At 41.6% G+C, this 19083-nt stretch overlaps 1 protein-coding gene across 6 annotated transcripts in view; it reads right to left on the reverse strand.

The window, feature by feature from the left end:
• Positions 1-19083, reverse strand: part of LOC135472447 (calcium uptake protein 3, mitochondrial-like) — a 98638-nt gene that overhangs the window by 33559 nt on the left and 45996 nt on the right. The gene's annotated exons all lie outside the window — the stretch shown is intronic.

The following is a 19083-nucleotide window of genomic DNA, read 5'->3' on the forward strand; positions in this document are numbered from 1 at the left end:
TATAGTATAACTGTAGTATACATATCCTGGATACAGTATAACTGTAGTATACATATCCTGGATACAGTATAACTGTAGTATACGTATCCTGGATACAGTATAACTGTAGTATACATATCCTTGATATAGTGTAACTGTAGTATACGTATCCTGGATACAGTATAACTGTAGTATACGTATCCTGGATATAGTATAACTGTAGTAGTATCCTGGATATAGTATAACTGTAGTATGCGTATCCTGGATACAGTATAACTGTTATAGTACTAGTATCCTGGATACAGTATAACTGTAGTATACATATCCTGGATATAGTATAACTGTAGTATACGTATCCTGGATACAGTATAACTGTAGTATACATTATCCTGGATACAGTATAACTGTAGTATACATATCCTGGATATAGTATAACTGTAGTATACGTATCCTGGATACAGTATAACTGTAGTATACATATCCTGGATACAGTATAACTGTAGTATACATATCCTGGATATAGTATAACTGTAGTATACGTATCCTGGATACAGTATAACTGTAGTATACATATCCTGGATACAGTATAACTGTAGTATACGTATCCTGGATACAGTATAACTGTAGTATACATATCCTGGATATAGTATAACTGCAGTATACATATCCTGGATATAGTATAACTGCAGTATACATATCCTGGATACAGTATAACTGCAGTATACATATCCTGGATATAGTATAACTGTAGTATACGTATCCTGGATATAGTATAACTGTAGTATACGTATCCTGGATACAGTATAACTGTAGAAATACATATCCTGGATATAGTATAACTGTAGTATACATATCCTGGATATAGTATAACTGTAGTATACGTATCCTGGATACAGTATAACTGTAGTATACATATCCTGGATATAGTATAACTGTAGTATACATATCCTGGATATAGTATAACTGTAGTATACATATCCTGGATACAGTATAACTGTAGTATACATATCCTGGATACAGTATAACTGTAGTATACATATCCTGGATATAGTATAGCTGTAGTATACATATCCTGGATATAGTATAACTGTAGTATACATATCCTGGATATAGTATAGCTGTAGTATACATATCCTGGATATAGTATAACTGTAGTATACATATCCTGGATATAGTATAGCTGTAGTATACATATCCTGGATATAGTATAACTGTAGTATACATATCCTCACACAAAGTGATGGTGACAAGCAGCTGAACTACAAACACAATCATACCTGTAACTTTGTAAATACTTCTATTAATCCCTCAATCAAAATCGCTTGCTCTTTCCAGGGTGATATGACTCAATACAAGGTATTTCATATTTTCTTACATGTCATCATGAAACAGATTATTGCTACAATTACGGTACAAACTCCCAGGTTTTCATCAAACATAGAAACATGATACAAAACCTTACATGTTTAGTGTCCACCAGGGTGGACAAATTAGCTCTTATTTAACCCCTCCTTTGAAGTACTGTGTAAATTTTGTGTGGCATTTTTTTCTCTGGTATTTGAGTTTGCTAATACAATAAGCTGGTTTATTATTGATGTCTAGCAGGTCTAGGGGAGCCTGGGATCTCAGTGCTCAATACCACCCCCCCCCCCAAATCCTGTAAGGTCTGACCTCGCACCACAGCCTCACCACTATTTAATTCATCCCTCTTCTAACGTCATTTCAAAGCCCAGGCTTTCCATACATGTCACTTTCATTGAAAGTCCCTTGCATCACATGACTGGTTCACCTTATCTACTTACATACACCTACATGTACCGTAGTCTGCCTAATTCACATTCAATCTCTTCATAAATCAGTATTTCACACGAAGATCGGAATACTATGAAAAGCAAAAATTCAGGATTTTCACAATATCAAATCCTGCTTGCTAACAAATAATCAGGACTAGATATACCCAGAGTATGAGTTTTGACACAAGGACTCTCCCAAATGGGTGAGCTGAACAGAGATTGTATGTTAATGTAGGAGAGTATTAAAGTTTCTATAGGAAAGCAAAACTACTATGATATTGGATGCAGGCTAGTTAGCCCATTTCATTGATGCTGTTGTCCCTATGTTGAACACAGTTAAAGCGCCATCAATGAAAGGTAGCAGAAACTCTGGTCACAGTCCGTAGCCATGAATGAACAAAGGCGAGAATTCAAATTCACTGTCACTAAATCACTTCTGCTGCTTTTAATTTTTTTTTTTTTTTGAATAACTACAGTGTAGACCATAGACATGTAGGCAGACATGCATGTCTGTGAGAATTAAGGTTAGCTACCTGGCTCGTCTGCCATAAACTACAAAGGAGACATTGTGGAGAATAATCATACAGGAGGTGTAAACAGAAATATTAGAGAGGCCCACGAATGGAGCATGGGAAAGCTCGACCTAGCAGGCAGTCAGAGAAAGGTATTTCTAGACTTGACGCAATTTGACCTGTTGGGGACAAATCTATAGCACAAAGAGATATGAACACTGGGCTACACAAGTTCAGGTATTCAGTCCTGCTACCTATATGTACATGTATACCTGTCTACCTGGAAAACCATTTAACTTTCACATGTAGCTGCATGTGTGTCATGCTTTGCACATAAACATCGACATGGTCCCGTCCCAACTCCCCCCCCCCCCCTCTCCCCTCCATACACAGTGCAATACCTGAAGAGTGTAAGCTACAATTAACCCTAACTCAAACAATCCCCAGAAGCAGCACATCAGGCCTCTCAGATCACACCTGTAATAAGGTAGTGATGTGAGCACTCCTCAGTGACGATGATCATCATGCGTTACCGGGGAGCCAGAACACGACCTCTTACTTTAAGGTTATTCTGGAAATGTCCAGAAAGACAAGAGAGGAGGCAGTGGAGATGTTAAGGTTACATTCCTCAGTAAGGTGGATATCTATGCCAAGTTGATCTCACTCCCACTCAGGCCTAAGGCAGTGGGGCAATTCCCCCAAATGGTAGCCTGGAGATCAGTCAAAAGAGCCTGATGTCACCGTCGTGGGAACTCAGCTGCTCAGACTACCTTGGTGACAGCCCTGAAAAGAGCATCACAAGACCAGCTGCTTTGTTATTCATTCATTTTGATGAGTTATAAACAAGTAACCCTTGATGGATTACTCCCCAAACATCAGATCCCATTCCGCTTTATACCTGTACCCATGAGAGGCAGTGTATTTTATACCTGTGCCTATGATGAGGCAGTGTCTTTTGCTGCCAGCGACGTCTGATTGACAGATGAGGGCCTCAGGTGATGAATGACAAGCCAGGTAAGCAGGCTCATCTTTTTCTACCTGAACATGGACTGTTTCTGATAAAACAATCTGTTAACAGGATCATTAATAGGGGGCAAATAACAGCTGGAGTGTTATGTTAATTAGGGTTGTAGTCTCTGCAGGACAATTGTTAGTTGTCTCCGGCTGCAGGATCTGGAACGCAGGTGGGATATCATTCCAAGACAACACCAATTACATGTTTATGCTCCTTATAATACCTGGATATCTCGAGTTCAAGTGAACATCCAAACTGACACCCCCCAACATGGCTTGATTCACACTATTCACACACTCACTCACTCGTTCATTAATTAATACTCAAATCTTTAAGTGCACAGCATTTCTCTGAATTCTCTCAGACTGCTGCAGTTTACACTTCTCTGCAAGTAGTACTTTAGATTTTGGAAAACTCCACCAGAATATGCATCCTGAGTGCAACTCCAGGTAATTCCTGTCAGTAATCAGCTATACAGGTGTTAGAGACTGGATGATCAGTCAGTGACTAGATGATCAGTCAGTGACTGGATGATCAGTCAGTGACTAGATGATCAGTCAGTGACTGGATGATCAGTCAGTGACTGGATGATCAGTCAGTGACTGGATGATCAGTCAGTGACTAGATGATCCAGACCACCTGTCAGCATTTCACACAACTTCCACATCACAATCACTGTACGCAGAATACCAGGCAATGACTAGAGCTAAAAATAACGCTGATGGCAACAAATCTTAAAGATCAATAGTGAAGATAAAACCAGGGCTGTTTTGTTTACCTTAGATTTGACTACTATCACACATGGAGGCCATTCATATGCTCAGCTAAAATATGAATGAAAATCAGAACACTAAAAGCTGACTGGTTGAAAGAGACAACCAACAGAGGAGAATAATGGCTTACAGCAAAGTCTAGTCTTGAAACCTGACCCTGTTGAGAGGGCTTTTACTTAGGCCATACATACATCAGGTTAAGACAAGTTGCAATACAAGACAGAGCAAGAGTTCAGTAAGCACAGTTTAGGCCGTGATCTGTCAGAGAATTATCAGCCATTGCCAGATCAGCCCCATTGTCAAATCCAATGGACCAACAAGGGCCCTTCATGTTTATGATTTGATAAGGATCTTCAACTGCAAAGGTTTAACATGAAGCTACCTAAAACCCCTCAACTTTCCACACCATCACAATTTGGAAAAACAAGGGCTAAAGAGCCAAAACTGAGTCTATGAATGATAAAGTTGCATGCATAAAGTTTCATTTCTTTTGGCTCAGGAGCTGTGAAGATATAATGGTTAAAAACCAGATCTGAAATCTGATGTGACAAATGTCTACTGAAGGCTCTTAACACTGATCACAGCTCGATCAGGTATGGCCACTGGTGGAACTCAATCATTGTCAGTGAGGGGTTTCATGGAATTTAGCCCAGTGGATTTAGAGATGTTTTCAGGAAAAATACTGATAATGGCAAATAAATAATTCTGAAAATATACTTCTGGTCACTTTAATGTTTGTTCATGACTGGCCTAATGCCTAATGTAATCAAGGATATTATAAATACAGTGTACTCAAATTGTCCAAATGGTGATACATTTTTCCCAACTGTCGAATAATTGTCCCAACTATGGTACAATTGTCTAAACTATGGTATAACTGTCCCAACTGTGCTACAATTTTCCCAACGGTGGCACAAATGTCCCAACTGTGGTATGATAGTTCCAACTATGGCAAAATTGTGCCAACTGTGGCATGATAGTTCCAACTGTGGTATAATTGTCCCAACTGTGGCACAATTGTCCCAACTATGGCACATTAGTTCCAACTGTGGTATGACAGTCCCAACTGTGGCATGATAGTTCCAACGGTGGTATAATTTTCCCAACTATGGCACAATTGTCCCAACTGTGTTATGACAGTTCCAACAGGTAGACCGATACATACATATGCTTAATTGCATACAAATTATCTACATGCATTATATATAGTGATTTTTTGAGTTTTAACTGTTTTGGTTCCTTTTATCAGGTTTTAAACATCTGCTACCATTTTTGTTTTATTTTGGATTTTCATTACCATATCGTAAGCCATTCACCAACTCGCATTTTCAACTTATTCTCGACTCGATATGGCTACAATATTGCAGCATATATATGTAGCATTAAGCGTGGATCATTCATTCATTCCAACTGTGGTGTAATTGTTCCAACTATGACACAGTTGTTCCAACTGTGGTGTAATTGTTCCAAATATGACATAGTTGTTCCAACTGTGGTATAATTGTTCTAGTTATGACACTGTTGTTCCAACTGTGGTGTAATTGTTCCAACTATGACATTGTTGTTCCAACTTTGGTATAACTGTTCCTACTATGACATACATGTAGTTGTTCTAACTGTGGTATAATTGTTCCAACTATGACATAGTTGCTCCATCTGTGGCTCCAAATATGGTATAATTGTTCCAACTGTGTTTATAAGACTTCATTTAGCCTGAAGTGTCCTACAGTATGGTTACAAATATTCACATATAACCAGCTATGCATGCACATAATTAGACATCTATTAATAACCCATGAACATGAAAATAATACAGCAATCAGTTAAGACAACTTTAGTATCTGCTACAGAAAAAAAATATAAATAACAGACAAGTTTAATTATTGCACAGTTCCAATAAAAAGCGATGGAGAAAAAATTGCTTGGGCAATTATCTGGTCCGATCGGTCACGTTCATATCATATCTGTCTACATTACAGTACATGGCCCTGTGACGGCACATGTACTCAGCTATGACAAATACAAGTTGGCCATTCCCAATGAGCATGCGGGGGTCTGGCTGTGGCAAACACAGCCAACGGCTCACTCAGGAACATGTAAGTGTAGACTTAGCCAGTTCAGTCTAATACACCAGGTGAGCATGCAGGGGTCTGGCTGTGGCAGACACAGCCCATGGCTCACTCAGAAACATATAAGTGTACAGTTAGCCAGTCCAGTCTAATACACCAGGTGAGCATGCAGGGGTCAGACCGTGGCAGATGCAGCCCATGGCTCACCCAGGAACATGTTAAGTGTACAGTTAGCCAGTCCAGTCTAATACACCAGGTGAGAATGCAGGGGTCAGACTGTGGCAGACACAGCCCATGGCTTAACTCAGGAACATGCAAGTGTACAGTTAGCCAGTCCAGTCTAATACACCAGCTGAGCATGCAAGGGTCTGGGTGTGGCAGACACAGCCCATGGCTCACTCAGAAACATATGTGTACAGTTAGCCAGTTCAGTCTAATACACCAGGTGAGCATGCAGGGGTCTGGCTGTGGCAGACACAGCCCATGGCTCACTCAGGAACATGCAAGTGTACAGTTAGCCAGTCCAGTCTAATACACCTGGTGAGCATGCAGGGGTCTGGCTGTGGCAGACACAGCCCATGGCTCACTCAGGAACATGTAAGTACAAAGTTAGCCAGTCCAGTCTAATACACCAGCTGAGCATGCAGGGGTCAGACTGTGGCAGACACAGCCCATGGTTCACCCAGGAACATGTAAGTGTACAGATAACCAGTCCAGTCTAATACACCAGGTGAGCATGCAGGGGTCAGACTGTGGCAGACACAGCCCATGGCTCACCCAGGAACATGTAAGTGTACAGTTAGCCAGTTCAGTCTAATACACCAGGTGAGCATGCAGGTGTCAGACTGTGGCAGACACAGCCCATGGCTCACCCAGGAACATGTAAATACAAAGTTAGCCAGTCCAGTCTAAAACACCAGGTGAGCATGCAGGTGTCAGACTGTGGCAGACACAGCCCATGGCTCACCCAGGAACATGTAAATACAAAGTTAGCCAGTCCAGTCTAATACACCAGGTGAGCATGGAGGTGTCAGACTGTGGCAGATGCAGCCCATGGCTTAACTCAGGAACATGCAAGAGTACAGTTAGCCAGTCCAGTCTAATACACCAGGTGGGCATGCAGGGGTCTGGCTGTGGCAGACACAGCCCATGGCTCACCCAGGAACATGTAACTACAAAGTTAGCCAGTCCAGTCTAATACACCAGGTGAGCATGCAGGTGTCAGACTGTGGCAGACACAGCCCATGGCTCACTCAGGAACATGTAACTACAAAGTTAGCCAGTCCAGTCTAATACACCAGGTGAGCATGCAGGTGTCAGACTGTGGCAGACACAGCCCATGGCTCACCCAGGAACATGTAAGTGTACAGTTAGCCAGTCCAGTCTAATACACTAGGTGAGCATGCAGGGGTCAGACTGTGGCAGACACAGCCCATGGCTCATCCAGGAACATGTTAGTACAAAGTTAGCCAGTCCAGTCTAATACACCAGGTGAGCATGCAGGGGTCAGACTGTGGCAGACACAGCCCATGGCTCATCCAGGAACATGTTAGTACAAAGTTAGCCAGTCCAGTCTAATACACCAGGTGAGCATGCAGGTGTCAGACTGTGGTAGATGCGGCCCATGGCTCACTCAGGTACATGTTAATACAAAGTTAGCCAGTCCAGTCTAATACACCAGCTGAGCATGCAGGTGTCAGACTGTGGCAGATGCAGCCCATGGCTTAACTCAGGAACATGCAAGTGTACAGTTAGCCAGTCCAGTCTAATACACCAGGTGAGCATGCAGATGTCAGACTGTGGCAGACACAGCCCATGGCTCATCCAGGAACATGTTAGTACAAAGTTAGCCAGTCCAGTCTAATACACCAGGTGAGCATGCAGGGGTCAGACTGTGGCAGATGCAGGCCATGCCTTTACTCAGGAACATGCAAGTGTACAGTTAGCCAGTCCAGTCTAATACACTAGGTGAGCATGCAAGGGTCTGGCTGTGGCAGACACAGCCAATGGGTCACTCATAAACATGCAGGGGTACAGTTAGCCAGTCCAGTCTAATACACCAGGTGAGCATGCAGGGGTCAGACTGTGGCAGATGCAGGCCATGGCTTTACTCAGGAACATGCAAGTGTACAGTCAGCCAGTCCAGTCTAATACACCAGGTGAGCATGCAGGGGTCAGACTGTGGCAGACACAGCCCATGCCTCAGTCAGGAACATGCAAGTGTACAGTTAGCCAGTCCAGTCTAATACACCAGGTGAGCATGCAGGGGTCAGACTGTGGCAGACACAGCCCATGGCTCACCCAGGAACATGTAAGTGTACAGTTAGCCAGTCCAGTCTAATACACCAGGTGAGCATGCAGGTGTCAGACTGTGGCAGACACAGCCCATGGCTCACTCAGGAACATGTAACTACAAAGTTAGCCAGTCCAGTCTAATACACCAGGTGAGCATGCAGGTGTCAGACTGTGGCAGACACAGCCCATGGCTCACCCAGGAACATGTAACTACAAAGTTAGCCAGTCCAGTCTAATACACCAGCTGAGCATGCAGGTGTCAGACCGTGGCAGACACAGCCCATGGCTCATCCAGGAACATGTTAGTACAAAGTTAGCCAGTCCAGTCTAATACACCAGGTGAGAATGCAGGGGTCAGACTGTGGCAGATGCAGCCCATGGCTTAACTCAGGAACATGCAAGTGTACAGTTAGCCAGTCCAGTCTAATACACCAGGTGAGCATGCAGGTGTCAGACTGTGGCAGACACAGCCCATGGCTCACCCAGGAACATGTAAGTACAAAGTTAGCCAGTCCAGTCTAATACACCAGGTGTAGACATCTCATTTACACAGGTCTTACTCAAATTTTTTTTTAGTACGGCCAAAAGCGTGACGAGTCTATATCTACAATGATGCACACGTCAGTCAAATTAATGAAAAAAAACTGTCCCCTCCATGTGAAGCCTGTTTTTAGATACTAATGGCATGGTGATCATATATTAATTAGAGATGACTCGCTAATGAGCAGGGAAGGACTATCAGTTTGATTTGACTGAGCTGAGCTTTTTTTAACAGCATAGTGTTTAATAAGCTTATCATTGATACCTGGATAACCGAGGATCTCAATGAGCAGGAACTCGGCAAAGAATCCTAGCAACTTCTGTTTCACGATTTCAAGTCATCCACAAGTATCTTAAGCCTTTATTGGTAGAATGAGTGGATGTGATGAATGAGAGACAAATCTGCTGTTTTGGAAGAGACTGGTGCTGAATCACACTGCATGGTTTTCACCTAACTTGGATTACCTCACCTGAACAATTAAACCAAGTGCTATACAGATCAGGTAGGCAACACCTTTTGTCCTCAATCTCAAAATTTAGGTGACCTGAATTATTATAATACCGTGTACAGTCATTATCAGTGACTGCAGCGTCAAGATGACATGAGACATTTCAAAGAAATGACAGTGCTCTTTTGGAAATTATCCAGAGATGCTGAGAGGGCATACATACACGAGACTGTAAAGATTATAGAAAGACAGATTGCCTGGGATAAACAACTAGACTTCTGTAAGAAACTGACAACCCCACAGAGCGTTGTGTGCAGATTGAGATCTATGTGTATATGCCACATTGGTAGAAGACAGTGATGCACAATGACCATGTAAAACCACCTAAACCACATTATGAGTGATTATGAAGCTTTTCACCCTGGGTGAATACCAGCATATAATGTACAAAAATATCTTACATGTAGCAATCTTAAAAAAAAAAGTGTTAGTGCCATCCACATGCTATCTGTATATAAAGGCTTTCTTTTTTTAGATCAACTAAATGTATCTCTTTCCATTCATTTAACTCTCAATTATAAGGATCAAAATTTTGGTTCAGGGTTGAAATTAAAACAAACTAATTCTGTAATGAATGATCTATGAGAATTAGAAAAGCTTGGCATTTATGGATGCATGATAGCACTCATCCAAATCAACCGCTTGTTCTCGCTTCACAGCTTCTTTCCTGGATAAATATATTGCATGTTTCACCCAGCAAAGATTACTGCTGTCAGGATAAAGGTGGAAATATAATATTCCAATTGTCTAAGTTTATTATTAATCTGTAAGTGTGTAGTCTGGTAAGAAAGTCACGCTTTGGCATTGTTATGGATGGGAAGCGGTGCAACACCAACCGCAAACTACCGGCCGAAGGAAATACCAGTGGGGCATGCTGTGGACCTCCCCACCCTTCTTTCATCTCCAGTTTCTGTCTGTACTCACCTCCTCTTAAGCTCAACCCCCAAGGCCCGGCCTCGCCATCGAGGACGGTGGGTGTTTCTGAGGATACAACACTGCTAAAACAAATACACCTTGATGGCTGTGCTGGCCTGGAGGAATTGGAGTCACCTGTCTCCCAGCTGACACCAATAGAGTGTTCCTCTGGGAGACTGAGACGAGGAATTCCCATGTCAGCCAAGCTAGGTCCTCTGAACCCGTCACTAACACCTGTCTGCTAGAGTTCGCGGGGTAACACACCAGCCAGGGAAGCACAACATCATCAAGAGCACCTTTTTTCGCATCACATTTTTCCGGTGAATTGAAAATAGAACTGATGGAGACACGGCATGCACCATATGCCGCTTGATGCCATCCCAGAGGTTGCACAACTTCTGAAAATATACTCTTTATCACCCTCCACCTTCTCCCTCCCCTCCCACAAAGAAAGCTGTCAATCGCCTGGCCCACTTTGGACACGTAACAACTAATACCAGAGAACTGGTTAGTGAATAAAAAAATTTCCTGGACATCTATAAAAGGTGGTCATTTGTGCGGATAATAACGCTTTATAATGTATGTATATTAATAAGCCTTGTAACTACATTTGTCAGCTAATGCTTGGAATTGGTGTGGAATGATGGCTAGGGGACAAATTGTGAAACAGGCCAGCACTGAACTCTGCTATAGTACACAGAGAGCAGAGATGTACTTAGGGGTCAGAGAAACTCCTATTTATAGTGGGTCGTGATAGGTGTGCTGTGGGAAAAGGTTTGGTGAGTTCAAAGTTGATGCATTACATCTATGAAAACCATATTGCTTAAATTGATATCATAAGATAGGAGAGAAACAAGGTTTTAGTTGAGGCCAGGTGATTGGGGCTAGTTAGGGCTCAGAATGGAAGTACCGGTTCGTAGTCATGATTCTCCTGTAAAACTAAAATGTCAACACCTATTTGTGAGAGATTATTTTGGTAACCGGCGTTCAACATGTGGCAGGCATGTTTTTGAACTTCACTGACACAGAAACATTACAAATCTTGTACTAGCAAGTGCAACGAGAAAACTGATACATTTCCACAACCAGACATTTTACATGTTAACTCCATATGGGTGGTAGCAGGGATCAGGAAAGGTAATATACCTTCATCTGCGGAACAGCGGCCATCTACTCAACAAGTGTAACTGGTCAAAAACAGACAGGACGTATCATACAGAATTATACCTGCTGACCACTACAATGTACCCAGTAACCTGCTGGACATACACATGTACAACTGTACACTGTACTTCATCCACAACAAACAGGGCATATCATACAACATTACTCCTGCTGACCAGTACAATGTACCCAGTAACCTGCTGGACATACACATGTACAACTGTACACTGTACTTCATCCACAACAAACAGGGCATATCATACAACATTACTCCTGCTGACCAGTACAATGTACCCAGTAACCTGCTGGACATACACATGTACAACTGTACACTGTACTTCATCCACAACAAACAGGGCGTATCATACAACATTACTCCTGCTGACCAGTACAATGTACCCAGTAACCTGCTGGATATACACATGTACAACTGTACTTCATCCACAACAAACAGGGTGTATCATACAACATTACTCCTGCTGACCAGTACAATGTACCCAATAACCTGCTGGACATACACATGAACAATTGTACACTGTACTTCATCTACAACAAACAGGGCATATCATACAACATAACACCTGCTGACCAGTGCAATGTACCCAGTAACCTGCAGGACATACACATGTACAACTGTACACTGTACTTCATCCACAACAAACAAGGCGTATCATACAACATTAATCCTGCTGACCAGTACAATGTACCCAGTAACCTACTGGATATACACAAGTACAACTGTACACTGTACTTCATCCACAACAAACAAGGCATATCATACAACATTACTCCTGCTGACCAGTACAATGTACCCAATAACCTGCTGGACATACACATGTACAACTGTACACTGTACTTCATCCACAACAAACAGGGCGTATCATACAACATTAATCCTGCTGACCAGTACAATGTACCCAGTAACCTGCTGGACATACACATGTACAACTGTACACTGTACTTCATCCACAACAAACAAGGCGTATCATACAACATTACTCCTGCTGACCAGTACAATGTACCCATTAACCTGCTGGACATACACATATACAACTGTACACTGTACTTCATCCACAACAAACAAGGCGTATCATACAACATTACTCCTGCTGACCAGTACAATGTACCCAGTAACCTGCTGGACATACACATGTACAACTGTACACTGTACTTCATCCACAACAAACAGGGCGTATCATACAACATTACTCCTGCTGACCAGTACAATGTACCCAGTAACCTGCTGGACATACACATGTACAATTGTACACTGTACTTCATCCACAACAAACAAGGCGTATCATACAACATTACTCCTGCTGACCAGTACAATGTACCCATTAACCTGCTGGACATACACATGTACAACTGTACACTGTACTTCATCCACAACAAACAGGGCATATCATACAACAATACTCCTGCTGACCACTACTATGTACCCAGTAACCTGCTGGAAAACTGTACTTTATCCACAAGACATGTACTAAAACATTTCTGTGCAATTCATTTCAAACTTGGCTGTAATATTGTCAAGGTGCTGTTAAATCATGATCATCTTGTCTATGATTTCAAGCTGAAAAGCATGTGGATGTACTCATACATTAGCTGTGAACATGTACATACGCTGTACTATCAAAGTAGTAGAGTGAAGCTCAAATTACAGGGATGGATTCAAGTCTAGATGAAGACAGAGACTAAAGGGGTGAAGAGCATGAGAAAACTCACATCAATACCACAACGAAATTGAGGTAGAGACAATGGCAAAAACACAATGTGGTTAACCAGAATGTGATAGACCTGTTGGATTTGCTGCTGAGAAGGGCAAATGTGTTAAGTGGTTATATCTCACAACAATGGTTAAGGGGGCTGACAATCTGCAGCTGTGTGTTGACTGCAAGTAGATCTACTCCAGACAAACACAAACTGATGAGTAATCTTGTATCAGTTTCTGACATTTTCTCTGTTTGATCCAAGCCCACCCAGTACAAAGCCCTCAGACTAGGCTCCGGGTAAGCCAGCTCTCTTTCTTTCCTCATGAGACCTTTTTTGTTGCAAGGTACCGCTTTTGTACCTGCCAAGTATCACAGCGCGATTCCTTCTGGACCAATCTTACCAGATTTCCCAGAGAGTTCTACCTACAGTTTCTCCTCGTCCCACAAATCACAACAGTATTCATTACGGCACCTATAGGTGAGAGCCAAACCCAAACGACTACTCCTTAGAGCAGACTGCCTGACAAGTCACTGTACACGGAAGGTCACACACCAAGCTTCTTCACATCAAGAGGACAATAAATATACATCTTGTCTGATGACGCATATCGTAAACAAGCACTCCACATCGCTAAAAGGGCATCCTCCGAGGAGTGCGTAGAAACAGGAAGCAGAAACCAACACCTTTCGTCTTTGTGATCAGCTTGCATTACCCCTCGTCTCTTGTCAATTCCAAATTTGTTTTTCCTTCACATGCAACATCCAGAATAATCTAAGACAGATAACATGTGATATAAATTTACAAGGCAAACAGCTTTCGCAAGCAGTTATTTGTCTAATATGAAAGCACCATTTGAGCAATTCACTATACCACAAAACCACCTGTGAAAACAGCTGAAGAAAAAAGAGAAAGGAAAACCAAAGTATGGGCTGCAGCAAGTGTTTGTTAAACACACATGCCTCCTTCAAAACTGAACAATCTGTGATAGCTTTGCAAATGCATGTGATTATTCTGAAAGGATCTTTAAGAATCCTAGGTAGTATACATGTCTTCACTGATATCAACGGCCTTACAAAACAATTAAGTCATTAAAATGGTAACACCCTTGAACTCTGGTATATTCAAATCATTACATGTGGCAAAACTTAGAAAACACTAAAATGAAGTATACATCAGATGAAAAACCACTAGACACTGTCCAGGAAAACATTCAGCAATTGCATTCATGTATCTAAATGCACATGCATTATGGATTACTAAATCTAGCATTCTATGTGTGATAATGTGGCATCAATGGTCAGAAAAGGCCACCATAGAATCCGCAAATTTAATTGCATTTTACTAGTCTGAAATTTTTTTGGAAGAAATATTAATCAAACTATTTTACTAAACAGTGTTTAATGGTCTTTCATCTGATGACTTACTTCTTGGCCTTTCATAAACTACTCACCTGAGAAAACAATGGCATCATCAAAAGGTTAACTAGCCTTATCCCTTTACTTAAATGTTATTATATAACTATTAAAAGAAACCTGTTGATTTCCCTGACCTTATTTACTGGCACACCATGTACATGTCTATACAAAGACATGGACTAAGCATAATGAATGACAGATAGTGTATTTATCATGACTCGTCTTTTGCAATAGCCTATAATAACAGTATTTGATGTCCCCACTCTCTGGTCCAGAGAAACTAGAGCTTTACCCTCAGCAGATTTTTCTCCAGCCATCATTAAGCTGGCCCAAATCAGGAGACTAAACAAGGAAACTTTTATCATATGTGGAAAGGTGTTGTGTTTACATGACAGGTTGGGAGCATGTTATATTCCCAGCTTCTCCCCCTACAATAACAGACAGGGTTCTGGCATGGAGAACCAGACCGCTATACTCACTATTCTGCTGGCATGGCTGGTTAGAAGGGCAGATTCTACAGCTACAACACCTACAGCAGGCTACCATTCCCATACATTATAATTCAGACAGGTAAATGGTAATTAACTTTTGACACCTTGGACATGGGCATCTGACCATCCAAATTGATATATTTACCTACATGTTTTTCTACCTGATCCTGACAAACTCCACTCTTACAAGTGATCTGATACAGTGACATAATACCTGGATCATTACTCTGGGGAAGTCAGTTGGGGGTGGGGGAAAGAACCAGGGGCCTAATATTCCACAAAGTATCTTCTGATTTAAGTCCAAATTTAAAAGCTTTGTCACAATCAGCTGAGTTTGTGGTACCGGAAATTAAAGTTTTGACAAATTCGTCTTGCAATTAACATTTATGAGTACAGATGATAATTCAATTCCAAAGGTCCAAAAATATCCAAACCCACAAATGGCTTTGAGAGCCCCATAATATTATTTATTTAGTTATTAATTTTTCACTTGTATAAAAACTGCCAGATGTTTCAGTGGAAGAAACCTGTCAGGTGAGATCATCATATATTATCAGATAGTTTACAAAACACTATACACAAACCTGAGGGGCTGAACTAACAGGAGCTGGATCTGAACTTTGGACCTAACTGGTAAAGGGGTAAGGAACTTTTGGTCAGCAACGGATCCGAGTCAGGCGACAGTACATGTACATGTAATTGTATTTCAGAAACTGAATGTTCCAAAAATAAATGTTTCTTGGGAAATCAATTACACAGATTTGACATTCTAGGCATTGTAAGATGTGCAATTTCATCTTCAGAAATTCTCTGAAGTTTAGGCAAAATCACATGGTTCCAGGTAGCAAATTGTATCCAGTGCACGTACATGGGTAGATGCCCATCTCGTCTGGTACATGTAACCTTCAGGTATTAAGTGATATTGGTATATTACTATAGCTGTGGACCAAACAATAAAGATGGCTTTGTTACCCACACAGTGATCCAATGAGAATTGATCATGTTGTGAGTGTATGTGCATGTGTATACATCAGCTGTCCACAGATCCTCTGATCTAAGACCATGTAACCATCTGTAAAAGTATGTGTAACCTCAGAGTTATGAGCAGACATTGTACAAACTGACAGCTATGAGCAGACATTGTACAAACTGAGAGTTACGAGCCGACATTGTACAAACTGAGAGTTATGAGCAGACCTTGCACAAACTGAGAGTTATGAGCAGACCTTGCACAAACTGAGAGTTATGAGCAGGCATTGTACAAACTGATTATTATGAGCAGACCTTGCACAAACTGAGAGTTATGAGCAGACATTGCACAGACTGAGAGTTATGAGCAGACATTGTACAAATTGAGAGTTATGAACAGACATTGTACAGACTGAGAGTTATGAGCAGACCTTACACAGACTGAGAAATATGAGCAGACATTGCACAGACGGAGTTATGAGCAGACATTGCACAAGCTGAAAGTTATGAGCAGACATTGTACAAACTGATTATTATGAGCAGACATTGCACAAACTGAGAGTTATGAGCAGACATTGCACAAACTGAGAGTTATGAGCAGACATTGTACAAACTGAGAAATATGAGCAGACCTTGCACAAACTGAGAGTTATGAGCAGACCTTGCACAAACTGAGAGTTATGAGCAAACACTGTACAAACTGAGAGTTATGAACAGACCTTGTACAAACTGAGAGTTATGAGAAGACCTTGCCCAAACTGAGAAATATGAGCAGACCTTGCACAAACTGAGAGTTATGAGCAGACCTTGCACAAACTGAGAGTTATGAGCAGACATTGTACAAACTGAGAAATATGAGCAGACCTTGCACAAACTGAGAGTTATGAGCAAACACTGTACAAACGGAGAGTTATGAGCAGACCTTGTACAAACTGAGAAATATGAGCAGACCTTGCACAAACTGAGAGTTATGAGCAGACATTGCACAAACTGAGAAATATGAGCAGACCTTGCCCAAACTGAGAAATATCAACAGACCTTGCACAAACTGAGAGTTATGAGCAGACCTTGCACAAACTGAGAGTTATGAGCAGACATTGTACAAACTGAGAAATATGAGCAGACCTCGCACAAACTGAGAGTTATGAGCAAACACTGTACAAACTGAGAGTTATGAGCAGACCTTGTACAAACTGAGAAGTATGAGCAGACCTTGCACAAACTGAGAGTTATGAGCAGACCTTGCACAAACTGAGAGTTATGAGCAGACATTGTACAAACTGAGAAATATGAGCAGACCTTGCACAAACTGAGAGTTATGAGCAAACACTGTACAAACTGAGAGTTATGAGCAGACCTTGTACAAACTGAGAAGTATGAGCAGACCTTGCACAAACTGAGAGTTATGAGCAGACCTTGCACAAACTGAGAAATATGAGCAGACATTGCACAGACTGAGAGTTATGAGCAGACCTTGCACAAACTGAGAAATATGAGCAGACATTGCACAGACTGAGAGTTACGAGCAGACCTTGCCCAAACTGAAAAATATGAACAGACCTTGCACAAACTGAGAGTTATGAGCAGACATTGTACAAACTGAGAGTTATGAGCAGACCTTGTACAAACTGAGAGTTATGAGCAGACCTTGTACAAACTGAGAGTTATGAGCAGACCTTGTACAAACTGAGAGTTATGAGAAGACCTTGCCCAAACTGAGAATTATAAGCAGGCATTGTACAAAATGAGGATCACAAGGAGACATTGTACAAACTGAGAATTATAAGCAGGCATTGTACAAACTGAGAATTATAAGTAGGCATTGTACACACTGAGAATTATAAGCAGGTATTGTACAAACTGAGAATTATAAGCAGACATTGTACACACTAAGAGTTATAAGCAGACATTGTACAAAAGATGAATGAACCGATGCACACTCTGACCTTAAACATCAAAAAGGAAAACAACTAGATACACTCTGACGCTATGAACAGCATAGACTGAGAGGAAAACAAGACAAATAAGACAAGTCAATCCAGGTTACTAAGTCACATCAGATAACTGCACTGGGTACTGAGGGCAAGGTATGCTGGTGGGGGCAGGGTATGATGGTGGGGGCAGGGTATGGTGGTTGAGACATGTGCTGTGGATTGCTGTAACCTGGCCCACAGCTTTCCCATCATCAGCCTTGTCTTCCATCTATCAACATATTAATAATCGGTCAGGTAAAACAATGGTAAGCAGATGGGGCTTCCTGTTATTTGGCAGACAAAAGCCCTGGCTCAGCAGCTAACCCATGTATCCTTGTTCTGGTAAAGGTTATCAGATAGGCTGAGTCTACTATTAACAGGATCACAATTTCCTTGGGGCAAGCATCAGCTGAAGAGACCCAGGGGCACCGTGTGAATATACTTAGTCTTAAGCTACATGTGCCTGTGCAGTAACAACCTCAGCCACCTCACTCAACTACAGTGGCATACAAGTGGAGAAGCAGCATCCTTGGCTACTGTAATCCTTCACAAGTTCAGTTTTCAGCTAGTCCACCAACTAAACTGAATCAAACATCAATCAATCAAGACAAATTATAAATATAATTACTGACTGCTTAAACTTAAGCATGCACAGGTTAAGATGATAAGCAAGATGTTGCACACCACCACTGTGTGCTATTCTTCAAGATGTCTCCCATATTGGGTGAATTTCACATCTCTCACAAAACCATATATGGGTCTTTCCCCCACCCCTATTGCCCCAGGCACTGTATCATTATATCTCTGTTCCTCTCAACACATTGGGACCCTAATGTAAGGATGACAATACTAGGGACAGTCTTGAAATAAGGGCCTTTATCAGGAGAGAAAAAGGCTGGAATTTGGGGCAGGGCAGTTTTATTCATAGGAAGAGAGAAAGTCACGACTGTTGATA

This window comes from Liolophura sinensis, chromosome 8, assembly GCF_032854445.1.
Source record: "Liolophura sinensis isolate JHLJ2023 chromosome 8, CUHK_Ljap_v2, whole genome shotgun sequence".
In the NCBI taxonomy this organism is placed as follows: domain Eukaryota; kingdom Metazoa; phylum Mollusca; class Polyplacophora; order Chitonida; family Chitonidae; genus Liolophura; species Liolophura sinensis.